This window comes from Procambarus clarkii, chromosome 57 (assembly GCF_040958095.1).
Source record: "Procambarus clarkii isolate CNS0578487 chromosome 57, FALCON_Pclarkii_2.0, whole genome shotgun sequence".
NCBI lineage: Eukaryota > Metazoa > Arthropoda > Malacostraca > Decapoda > Cambaridae > Procambarus > Procambarus clarkii.
Window position 1 is genome coordinate 17,059,058 of NC_091206.1, and position 11,791 is coordinate 17,070,848.

Consider the following 11,791-nt stretch of genomic DNA (forward strand, 5'->3'; position numbering starts at 1 on the left):
TGTAACAGAGTGTCTCCACCTGTGAATGATATTTCTGTGTTATAGATACTCCTGTGTTATAGATACTATAGATGCCACAGATACTCCTGTGTTATAGATACTATAGATGCCACAGATACTCCTGTGTTATAGTTAGTATAGATGCCTTAGATACTCCTGTGTTAAAGATACTATAGATGCCATAGACACTCCTACCTGAGTGTCTATGGCACGTTTATGGTTGTGTTGATGTGGTCGGGTCAACACAGTTAGGTCACCAATCCACATACGGCAAAGCAACACATATCCACCAAACATAGAGGCAGTCACTCACAATCATCAGTACAACTATTGAGCTAATTCTCGGTAGTGCTAATCGCAACAAATAATCACAGAACATACAGAAGGAAGCTTGCCTCTCTCTCTCTTCCTGGTTGTGCATTTTGGTTGGATAATTTCTTTCGTATTTCCTACCATATCTAATGAGTAACTGGCAAGTGGAAACCTTAATTTATTGAAGACTGTATTGAAGTGTGTAACTGATATACTAATTAATAATTATTTCATCAGTCAATAAATAATAAATATGATTTAGTTTTGCAATTAATGTGAAGAGCATTGTCATATTTTTTTTGTAAAATATGTGAGAAAATTACAACAATTTATTTATTACAGGTTATATGCTTGAATCATATTCCGCCCTGGTATGAACTTTAATTAAAAATATATTATTATTATATTTCCTCGTAAGAACACAAGAGGTTATTTTACCATATCTAATTGAAGTTAGAAAACGTATCACAGACACCAAACACATTTATTTTAACGGTCTCCTAATCATCCTGTGGAATTCAGTTTGTTATTTTTATAAACACCAATTATTAATTGGAAAAAAATATTTATTAGTATATCTTTACATGAAGACTTATATTTTGTTGTTTATCATATCTTTGTTAATGCTTGTCTGTATGCCTGTCCATCTGTCCGAGAAAAGAGAGAGAGAGAGAGAGAGAGAGAGAGAGAGAGAGAGAGAGAGAGAGAGAGAGAGAGAGAGAGAGAGAGAGAGAGAGAGAGAGAGGAGAGAGAGAGAGAGAGAGAGAGAGGAGAGAGAGAGAGAGAGAGAGAGAGGAGAGAGAGAGAGAGAGAGAGAGAGAGAGAGAGAGAGAGAGAGAGAGAGAGAGACAGAATGTGTGTGTGTGTGTGTGTAAAACCTCCAACTTCATCTTTCTATCTAATATGATTTTTTTTTTTTGAGATATATACAAGAGTTGTTACATTCTTGTAGAGCCACTAGTACGCGTAGCGTTTCGGGCAGGTCCCTGGAATACGATCCCCGCCGCGAAGAATCGTTTTTTCATCCAAGTACACATTTTACTGTTGCGTTAAACAGAGGCTACAGTTAAGGAATTGCGCCCAGTAAATCATCCCCGGCCAGGATACGAACCCATGACATAGCGCTCGCGGAACGCCAGGCGAGTGTCGAGTGTCGTATTTCGGGTTAATATTAAATATAGCATATACCAAATAATAATAATAATAATAATTTTATCATATAGAAAAACATCGAATTACTATTCATATGTTTGTTTACGCAGAATTCTAACAACCTTTGCAATTCAGGTTTGGCTGTAATATTGAGCGAATCAACCAGAATCAACTTCTGGTTGATTGGCGACCCACACTCATCAGCTAGTATGCATATTTGCACTCATAAAGACGTGTTCGCGCGAGGGAGGGAGGAAGTCAATTATCAAGAGGGAAAGCTCCAAGCCATTATGACTATATAGAACTTAAATATCGACCTGCATAAATATATAGAAAGATTAAATATCGACCAGCATAAAGCGGTGCCTGTCGCTCTACCATCCAGCCCAAGTGGTTGGGCACCATTCCTTTCCCCGGTCCCATCCCAAATCCTAATCCTGACCCCTTCCCAGTGCTATATAGTCATAATAACTTAGCGCTTTCCCTCCTGATATTTCACTCCCTCCCTCGCGAGTGAATGTCATTATGAGTGCAAATATACATAGTGATATACATATACAAACTCACGAGTGTGGGGCGTGAATCAACCAGATGTTAGCCCTCGAGAGTGGCGTTGTGCGGAAGGTGAAATCCCTTCTCATCACCTTGGGCTGAAGTCAGATTTTTCACCTGAGTGAATCCTGATTTAGCTTTCAACTCTAGCTCATAATCCCAAGGAAGGAGTAGTGGGGGAGAGTGATTCTGAGTTCAGGAGGAGGGAGGCGGAGGGAGAAAGGGAGGGAGTTAGGATAGAAGAGTTAGGAGAGTCAGGTAGAGAGAGAGAGAGAGAGAGAGAGAGAGAGAGAGAGAGAGAGAGAGAGAGAGAGAGAGAGAGAGAGAGATAGAGAGAGAGGAGGGCAGTGATAGGAAGGTATGGGTTGAGGGATGGAAAGTAAGAAACAAAGAGGGAAGGATAAATGAACAGAGGGAAGAAATGATAAATGAATAGAGGAACGTAAGTTGAAAAGTATAAAAAGGAGGAAAGGTGGAAAAGAGAGATGAATATATGGATATATGGAAGTAGGGCTAGATGACGCTAGACAAAATAAAGTATAAATAATATAAAGAGATAAATGGTGAGCAATAACAAATAACATACCATAATTTACATGTAATAATATTACCCACAAATTTAAATCATAATTAGCCATTCAAGTGTCAGGTTTCAAGAGCAATTAAGAACTTTCGAATATTACGAAACAAACATTCAATTAAAACGCTTCATTAACCGGTTTCCAATTTAACAACTACAACAATAACCGGACACTATAGCAAATTTCCGCCATATTGGGATACTAACTCTCCACTAGGTAAAAAACAAATGTCATAATTTTTTCTCCGTCGCTTAAACAAATAAATGTAAATGGACCCATTGTTTTTGCGAGCAGGAGAGATAATTTTCCAGTTATATAGAACTTTTAACTTCTAAATCATTTTCTAGTTCTACAGAATTTATTACGTAAGTAAATAACATTGCAGTTCTGTGGTATTTGTTATCAGTTAATGGTATAGTTTATACCAATTAATGGTATCAATTCCAGTTTTATATAATTCATTGAAAATAAATAATGGTTCATGTGTGGTTAATATTCATCATGAATTGAATTTAAGCAACCACAGAGCTGCTCATTCGGATATTCGTAGATAATTGAAAAACTGAGGTGAAGCGAGAATTGTTATCTCGTCGAGAATGGGCATATGTTTAGTGCATTTGTTAAACGACCATTTGTTAAACGCCCATTTGTTAAACGTGCATTTGTTAAACGTGCATTTGTTAAACGTTTAAACAGTGACGTTTAACAAATACACGACAAATGCCGTGCATTTGTTAAACGTCCATTTATTAAACGTCCATTTGTTAAATGTGCATATGTTAAACGATGAGCTGAAGTCAAGGATGAGCTAACACTTGCAGCAGCATCTAATTAAGTATGAGCTGCAACTTGTAGCAGCGTCTGGGCGAGGATGAACTAATACTCCAACAACACCTGGTAGAGGTAGTATTTAGTCGAAGATGACTTGATACTGGAGTGCCGATGGCTCAAGGATGAGTTTGTATTGAATCACATTGTGATAGAGAATTATTTAGTCGCAGATGAGTTGGTGTTGAAAGGTAATATATCATGATGAATGAGCAGGTGCTGGAACACCACCTGTCACCAGCTGAGCTGTTACAAAGGGGATACAAGTTCCTTGTGAGAGGCTGAGCAGCAGGGAGCGAGACGATGCTGACTCCACTTCCTCTTGGACGTGGGTGTCTGATCTTTGATGTTTCATGTCTCCGGATCCGTCGCTACTCCTCCCTTTCACGCACATACGTGGGCTCGAGGTGTGCTCCAGTGGAGGTCCACCTCATTAAGTCCTCCGCTTCGTAGAAGGGGAAGGGTGGCAGGGTATTCACCTAATTATACTTACGGGGTTTGAGCTTCAGCTCTTTGGTCCCCGCCTCTCAACTGTCAATTAACTGGAGTACAGATTCCTGAGCCTATTGGGGGGTGTTTTATATTAACATTTGAAAGTGTTTATGAAGTCCGCCTCCACCACATCACTGCATAGTGCATTCTATTTGTTATTCAACTCTAAAATCAAAAATGTTTTTTCTAGTGTCACTGTGGCTCATTTGGTTAAACATTTTCAACCTGTGTCCCCTTGTTCGTGTACCACCTGTGTTAAATAAACAGTTCCCCTGAGAATCTTGTAGCCTGTGTGTGTGTGTGTGTGTGTGTACTAACCTAGTTGTGTCTGCAGCATCGAGCATTGACTCTTGGATCCCGCCTTGGATCTCTTTGTGTGTATGTGTATGTGTGTGTGTGTGTGGATGTGTGTGTGTGTGTGTATGTGTGTTTGAGTGTGTGTGTGTGTGTGTGTGTGTGTGGTGTGTGTGTGTGGTGTGTGTGTGTGTGTGTGTGTGTGTGTGGTGTGTGTGTGTGTGTGTGTGTGTGTATTTGTACCAAATTCCCGGTACCAATAGCCTCAATAGGGCCACGTTATATTAGCTGAAGTTACCTGATTAAATTCAGTCAGTGAAAATATGCCAGAAAGAGATACTCAGATCAGTTAGATGGAAACAACCGGCTTTTGAGAGTAGCTGGGACTGATTTCTGTTAACAATGCATTTCATTCTAGTTCCCAGAGTAATAGAAAGAGGAATTAGAGTGTGTTGCTATTATTTGAAAGGCATTCAACCAGCATGCTATGAACGGTGTTGCAACTAGTGAATAAGGAGAAATAGTGCTGTTCTGTGAAGATATTTGCAGGGTTAAGGATTTCCTCATTTTACATATGCCTCTTGACTTTACCACACACTAGAAGGTGAAGGGACGACGACGTTTCGGTCTGTCCTGGACCATTCTCAAGTCGATTGTGTCGACGTAAGACGTTAGGCGTCTTACATATGCCTCTTCACGTTTAGAAGGAAATTGAATGATGGGCAGCGCCATCTCTACGAGACAATCTTGAGATGTTACACCACGTTTCGTAATATCGTCAGTTACTTGAAAAGTGCACCAATGATCGGCATATTGAATCGTCATACTTTGTAAAAGGAAATAATTCCCACAAGATGATAAAGGATAGAAAATTATGTAATATTGATTCAGTGTCATGGAATGCAACTGCTGGATCTGATCCAGATTCGTCATAGATACATGATTGATCTGAATATTTTTATTTCCACGGACTGAGAAGTTCGCACTTCGTCTTGAACCCAAAAAATCAGCCAGAGCGTGATTCGTCTCCATGGAATTAATTAGATAAACTACGTTGTAAAATTATCATTTGTAGATTAGTAGAATTCCATGTTTGGTTCCACCGCCGCCGTCAGTTGAACTATTTAGCCAATAACACGATATAAAGGCCGGTAACATGAGAAATTGCATGTATATTTCATGTAATTCAATCTTCTTCTCCTTCTGGTTGGTGTCAGTAGGGCGCCCTACTGACACCAACCAATCTCCCATGTTTCCAAGATGGCTGGGGCAGTGTTTTGTATATTTCCTCGTGTTCTCGAAGCTAACAGTGTGTAATTTGGTGCTAGTTGGCTTTTACTCTCTATATCGCTTTCAAATATATATATATATATATATATATATATATATATATATATATATATATATATATATATATATATATATATATATATATATATGTATATATATATATATATATATATATAATATTGTTAGGTAACTTACCTAATACCTAATATTGTTAGGTAAGTTACAGCCCTGCTCCTGCGCCAGGTTAGTCCACTATATGTTCACCATGGACCGTGCTACTTGGAACGTTTTGATCCGAGAAGCTGAATCTGAAACAACAACCATTTTAACTATGTATCAGATCCCAATGAGTCAGATCAATGCATACAGGTTCGATCTATAACGAGACACCAACTCAAGCGATGCTCATGAGAGACCACGGTGGATATGGCTGAGAATTATCTGACTATAGAACACATAATGTTGTTGAAATTACGCTCTCAATGGCAACATTCGAAACTAACTAAATTATCTTTATAATTCGCACACAAGGAGATTCTCACTTATGAAACATAAACAGGGTGGTGGGTCAAGAAGAATGCACAGTTGATTGCGAGGTAACTCTCAGGAAAGAAACAATGGGTCGCAGTGAAAGAGAGAGGATATCGAAATGGAGAGAGGTAACAAGTGGAGTACCACAAGGAGTTCTTACTAGGTTTCATCCTGATCCAAATAAACATCAAAAGCACGAACCAGCTTGCTGAAGATGCAACACAAATGAGAATAAATAGAGCTGAAGAATGTGATATATTACAAAATGATCGAGAGCTTTTATTCATGATAAGTTATATGAATAAAAGCATGAGTGAGAACACCTTTAGAACAGTAAAAAATTAAGAAGAGACCAATTTCTGCATCAGAAATGGAGAGAGATCTGGAAGCTGACATAATTAACCCCAGAACTAATGCTGGAGCAACACACTAGCTGAATAATAGCAACATTTGCCTAACTAGCAAAGCCTTCAGTGAACTTAGGTAAAGTGGTCTTCTAAGGGCTTCATACATTCACTGTGGACAGCGAATGCTTTACCCATCTGTGTAACAGAGCCTTTATCTAAACGGTTGACTAGATATCGTGACAAAATAATTGTAAAATCCAATTAATCGACCATATGAAGGCACTAATACTCACTTGGCTACAATTCCATTCTGTATACATGATTATAGTAACATAATCAAAAATAATCTTTATACCTATTACGAGAACTATTATAATCTCATTCAAAGGACCAGGTTCTTAGGCCAGGATTCTGATGAGTTAAAGATGGATAAATGTTCATTACTTGCCGTGTCTATTTATCAACGCCAAGTATAACACCGACGTGGTGAGGAAGGGTGGAAGAGAGAACTGTGTTTTGTCACAAAATCCAGGTTATTTTCTCTAATGAGGATTATCAGTTACATTCCATATTTAATCACTGCCTGGCGGATCACGAGTCGGAAAGAGGAAAGGAGGAAAGTGCAATGATATACCTCTCAACACATTATTTCTGTCTTAATAACATTCGCTGCCCGTTTCATTTCGTTTTATTTCAGTTAATTACACATACGGGAGAGTTAATGCTGCTACTTTAAGCAGTTTTGATGTCTTTTACTTCATCTCTTTCCTGTCGGCAGGCATAGAACTTTCCCAAAATAATGTTTCAGTTCTTGTTTAATCCGTATATTCACGAGACGCGCCAAAGCACACGTCATAATTAAGGAGATCTGTCTGTCAGTCAGTCATGCCAGTGTTTTACCAGCAGTAAAAATTCTTTTGGTAATCATAGTGTAATTTTAGCTAACTAAAGAGAGTCCTGAGGTAAACCGAAAGTTATTTGCCCTAATGATAGTCATTTTCGTGTCTAACCAAGATGCCTGCGTGATTGAGGAAAAAAATAATAATAATTTTGTTTCAATTAAAAATATCGAAATATATTTTAGGATAATTGGCATTAAATATAGATTAATGCCGGGTGGTTCCTTTAATATATTGCCACTTTATGGCCTCTTTATGCTTACAAATTTACAACACTGACCAAATTATTATCTCGACACCGAGTGACTTAAAAGACTCGAGACATTGAACTGGAGCTCGTCCTTCAGAATTCGTTGCTAACCGTCTGTGTTTGACACGAAGGTCTTTGGAAAAGTCGACTTATTGCGCTGAATGCCAAGTCAATTTTGTATTTCGAGCTTAGAGAAAAATTCCAAAATGTATTCAGTTATTCGAATTCACAAGGAATGGTTGTATAGCCGAGCAAAGTGACAAGCTGATTCCCGCTGGACCTTTCCTGCCGCAATTCTCTTTCCGAAAAGTTTATATTGTTTATAAGCCATTTTTTCATGTTTGTAAACTCTATCACCATGCTTCTCCCTATTCCCATACCTGTCCCTATCTCCATGCCTCTCCCTGTTCTCATATATATCTCTCTCTCTCTATCCCCAAGATTCTCCCATCTCCTCACTTACCTTTACTCCTTCCCAAATCTCTCAATTTTCTTTACCTCTTGTACAGAACGCTCTTCCATCTTTCTCCATTAAGCTGGCATTTTCGACTCTATCTCACCTCTCCTCTCCTCTCCTCAGCCATCTTACATCTCAAATTCTTGCTCCTCTTACAGTTTCTCCTAATCTTCTTTCTTATTCTCTACCTTATTTCCTCTCACTATCAACCTCTTCAACTTACTCGCTGTTCTTAAAACCCCTTTATTAACCACTTTGTTTCTCCGTTGTTGTGTAAAAACACCACCTCCCCCCTCCATCCTCTCCTTGCTTCAGTCCTTACCTTCATTAGTCTTATTCCTTACCCTGTTTTATCTATACTATACAATACCAAACCATATTATCCTCGTGTATTAGCAGACTGCTTCGTAAATTCGTGTTTCTCTCGACAGTAGCACTACGAACGCCTCAGCCACACCTCTGGTGTTTGTAAATATTTCTTCCTTATCCAATTAACTACAAAAAGTACCTCTTTCATTCTTCCTTAGCGTCCTGCAGCCCCTATTCTCCCGGCCTCGGTAGTGCCCATTGCATTCCATCTTCCATTCCTCCCACTCCCATTACTTTAGCCAATTTCTCCTTTCACTATATTTTACTTATTTCTTATCCTCCTTTATCCCTGCATATGTACTGTGAGTAAATATAAATCCTCGTCTGCTTTACCATTTCTCCCTAATTTCTCCTCTGTCTCTTTCTCGTGATTCTTTCTTTCTAGTTTTCCACTAAAACTTTTTTTATCCCAAGATTCACAGCTACATCCTTCCTTTTTTTTCCCACTTCCATGCCTCTATATATACCTTTTTATTACAAATGTGAGTTAATGAGTTTACATAAATGTTACGTATATGTGCTAATTAGTTATATCTAATAGTCAACTCTAATATTACTTATATATAATAATCACCTTACCCGTTTGTATAGAAACTTCTGACTTTTACATTTTGGTTCGTGACAAGCGTTTTGCTGTTGTCAGACATGGGAAGTCCTGTTGAATGACATGCATCCTCCCGTTGGTTGAATAATATTCCTCCTATTAAATGGCAGGAAAAGTGTCTACCCGCTATGGAGAAGCATCTGCTTGTTACATGATAACTGTACATTTATCTGCTTTTCACATACGTCTGATATCGACATACGCAGAAGATAGCAACTATACACACACACTTACACACAGAGGAGCACTACGCAGCCATACACAGAAACAGGTACACATAGGCAGAGCGGCAGACATACACACACACACGTTAAAAAAATAGGAGAATATGATGAGGAACTCGAATCCCACGTGAACACTGGGTCTGTGTCGCTATCATTCCCATTACGTCCAACTCCCATTCAACTCGCAGGCACAATTATCTAAGAATCAGCTTATATCATTCTTGGTACAGAACGAAATCTTTCCATCCAAATCTTACCCCCACCTTCAAACGACACCTGTGACACCACCACCACTACCACAATAACCACCATCACCACCTCTACCACAATAACCACCATCACCACCACTACCACAATAACCACCATCACCACCACTACCACAATAACCACCATCACCACCAATGCCTCCAATACTTCCACCAATACCTCAAATAACCATCATCTCAACCCACCACCAAAATAGATATTACGAAATCTACCACCCCAGCAACCACATCCACAACCCCCACAACCACTACCACAGCTTTTATCCAACCAACGCAACCAATATGTAAATGCCCTTAGAAGTAACTCATTATGCTAAGCTTATTTTACTGTATGTGTTTCATCATACTAAGAATATTTACTGAATATAACTCATCATACTGATTCATAAACTGCCTGAACTACGGCTCCACAGCTACATAAACTGCCTGAACTACGACCCTACAGCTTCATAAATTGCCAGACCATCATATTCTCTCGACCCGCTAATGATCTGGACTTCCAGCCTCGCTGAGGCGAATAATAATTCCACTGCGGACATCAGCACTTCTGTTGATAAATGGAAACGGAACGAAAATGTATTTTGTGTCGCGTATCCGGAGCCATCTTGCACTTACATCTAAAATACGCTGATGATGTCTCTCTGTGTCTAATTCTATTTCGATCTTTGGGTCATTTCGACGTCTGTTGTTGATGTGAATTTAAAACAGTCACAAGGGACGTGTTCAATGCCGGGGCATTTAAGGAGGTTATCCAGAGGGAAAGGTTGGTTTTCGAAGCGGTATTTAATTTCTGATATACTAAATTAAATTTATGTTACATATGATATTCGGGAGACCTTCTGGGAGGCTAGTTTTTTTTTACATGCTCTGGTGTGGTTTAATAAAACTTGGACTGTAATCTCAAGTAATTAACTGTAATTGCTAGTTAAATCACATTTAATTAACACTCAATTATATTAAATGTGCTTAGTTGTTTATAAACATAATAAGTGTGTAGAATTTATCCTTACAATATGCAATCCTGCTGGCTCAGTGACTGCTCTCTACTCCTTATGCCAAGAAGAGTTAAATGGAGGCAAAATTTGCAAAAGAACAACCTCTCACCCCGAGTCAAAATTGCCCTCCTCTTTCACATGATTGGTCGGTTCCTCTTCCATCTGATTGGTCGGTATCTCTTTCATATGACAGACTGGCACCACTTCTATATATGACTGGTTGGCACGCCTTCCATGCAATTGGTTGGCTGCTCTTTCCTTCCTTTCCAACTCACTAACCATCTTGGACGGATGGGCTCAGAATTACCCAACTTTTATCAGCAGTAATCTAAAGTTCCTGGAGACTGACTCGTCAACTCGTCAACTCCGGACGTGATATCAGCTCCACATTGCGAGTGGAAAAATATTATGATATATACTTCTGGAGGGAATTGGCAGTGCGTTTTCCTTTCACTTTTTACCCTCGTGATTCCTGATGGAAGACAACTTTGATGGGAGTCTCTATGGCTCTCATGTCAAGTGAGGCTTCCTTGTTGAGAGCCTCGCTTGTTTCTATACTGTGGCCTCCAGATCTTCTCGGGAGTATTACCCACTGTCAAGAAAAGTAAGTAAGTATTTTTCTTTAGCTGTAATTGTTTATTTCCTCCATTTCCCTTCGTTCTACTTATTATTTATCTTTTTTTACGAATCTATATTGCTTTTTTTAATGCATCTATATTGCTTTTTTTTAATGCATCTATATTGCTTTTCTTAGCAACTATATTGTTTTTACGTCTCTGTAGTGCTTTTTTACGCATCTATATTTTTTTTTACGCATCTATATTGTTTTTTACGCATCTATATTACTTTCGCAGCCAATCGTTACTTGCATATTTCTGTCCTCTCATTTCCCCTTGAATTCCACATTCTACACCTCTACACTACACTTCCGCTATTCAGACTTGACTTCTACAGCATCGTACATTCTCACCAACCATCTTCTTAATCACCTCCACCTCTCTCTTCAGCATGTTAACCATTTTATATTTTATTCTCGTAATACACACACTTGAATAAAATATTTTCCTCATCCCATCTTCCTGCGTTTCCTCTATCCAATTCTTATGTTCTACTATTACTCCTGTTTGTTTCTATATTATCCCATTCCCTCCTTCATTAGTGTAATCGCCTGTCTTCACCGCCAGTCTCTCCTTCATATTATTCTAACCGCTTGTCGTTAATCCACTTCCTAATCCTACACAGGATTACAAAGAATCGTAAACAGAATAAAGATCAGCAGATTCAAGTATTATATATTTATTGCTTGTGTTGGTACACTGTAGACAAAGGTGCGAATTTGATTAGAAGA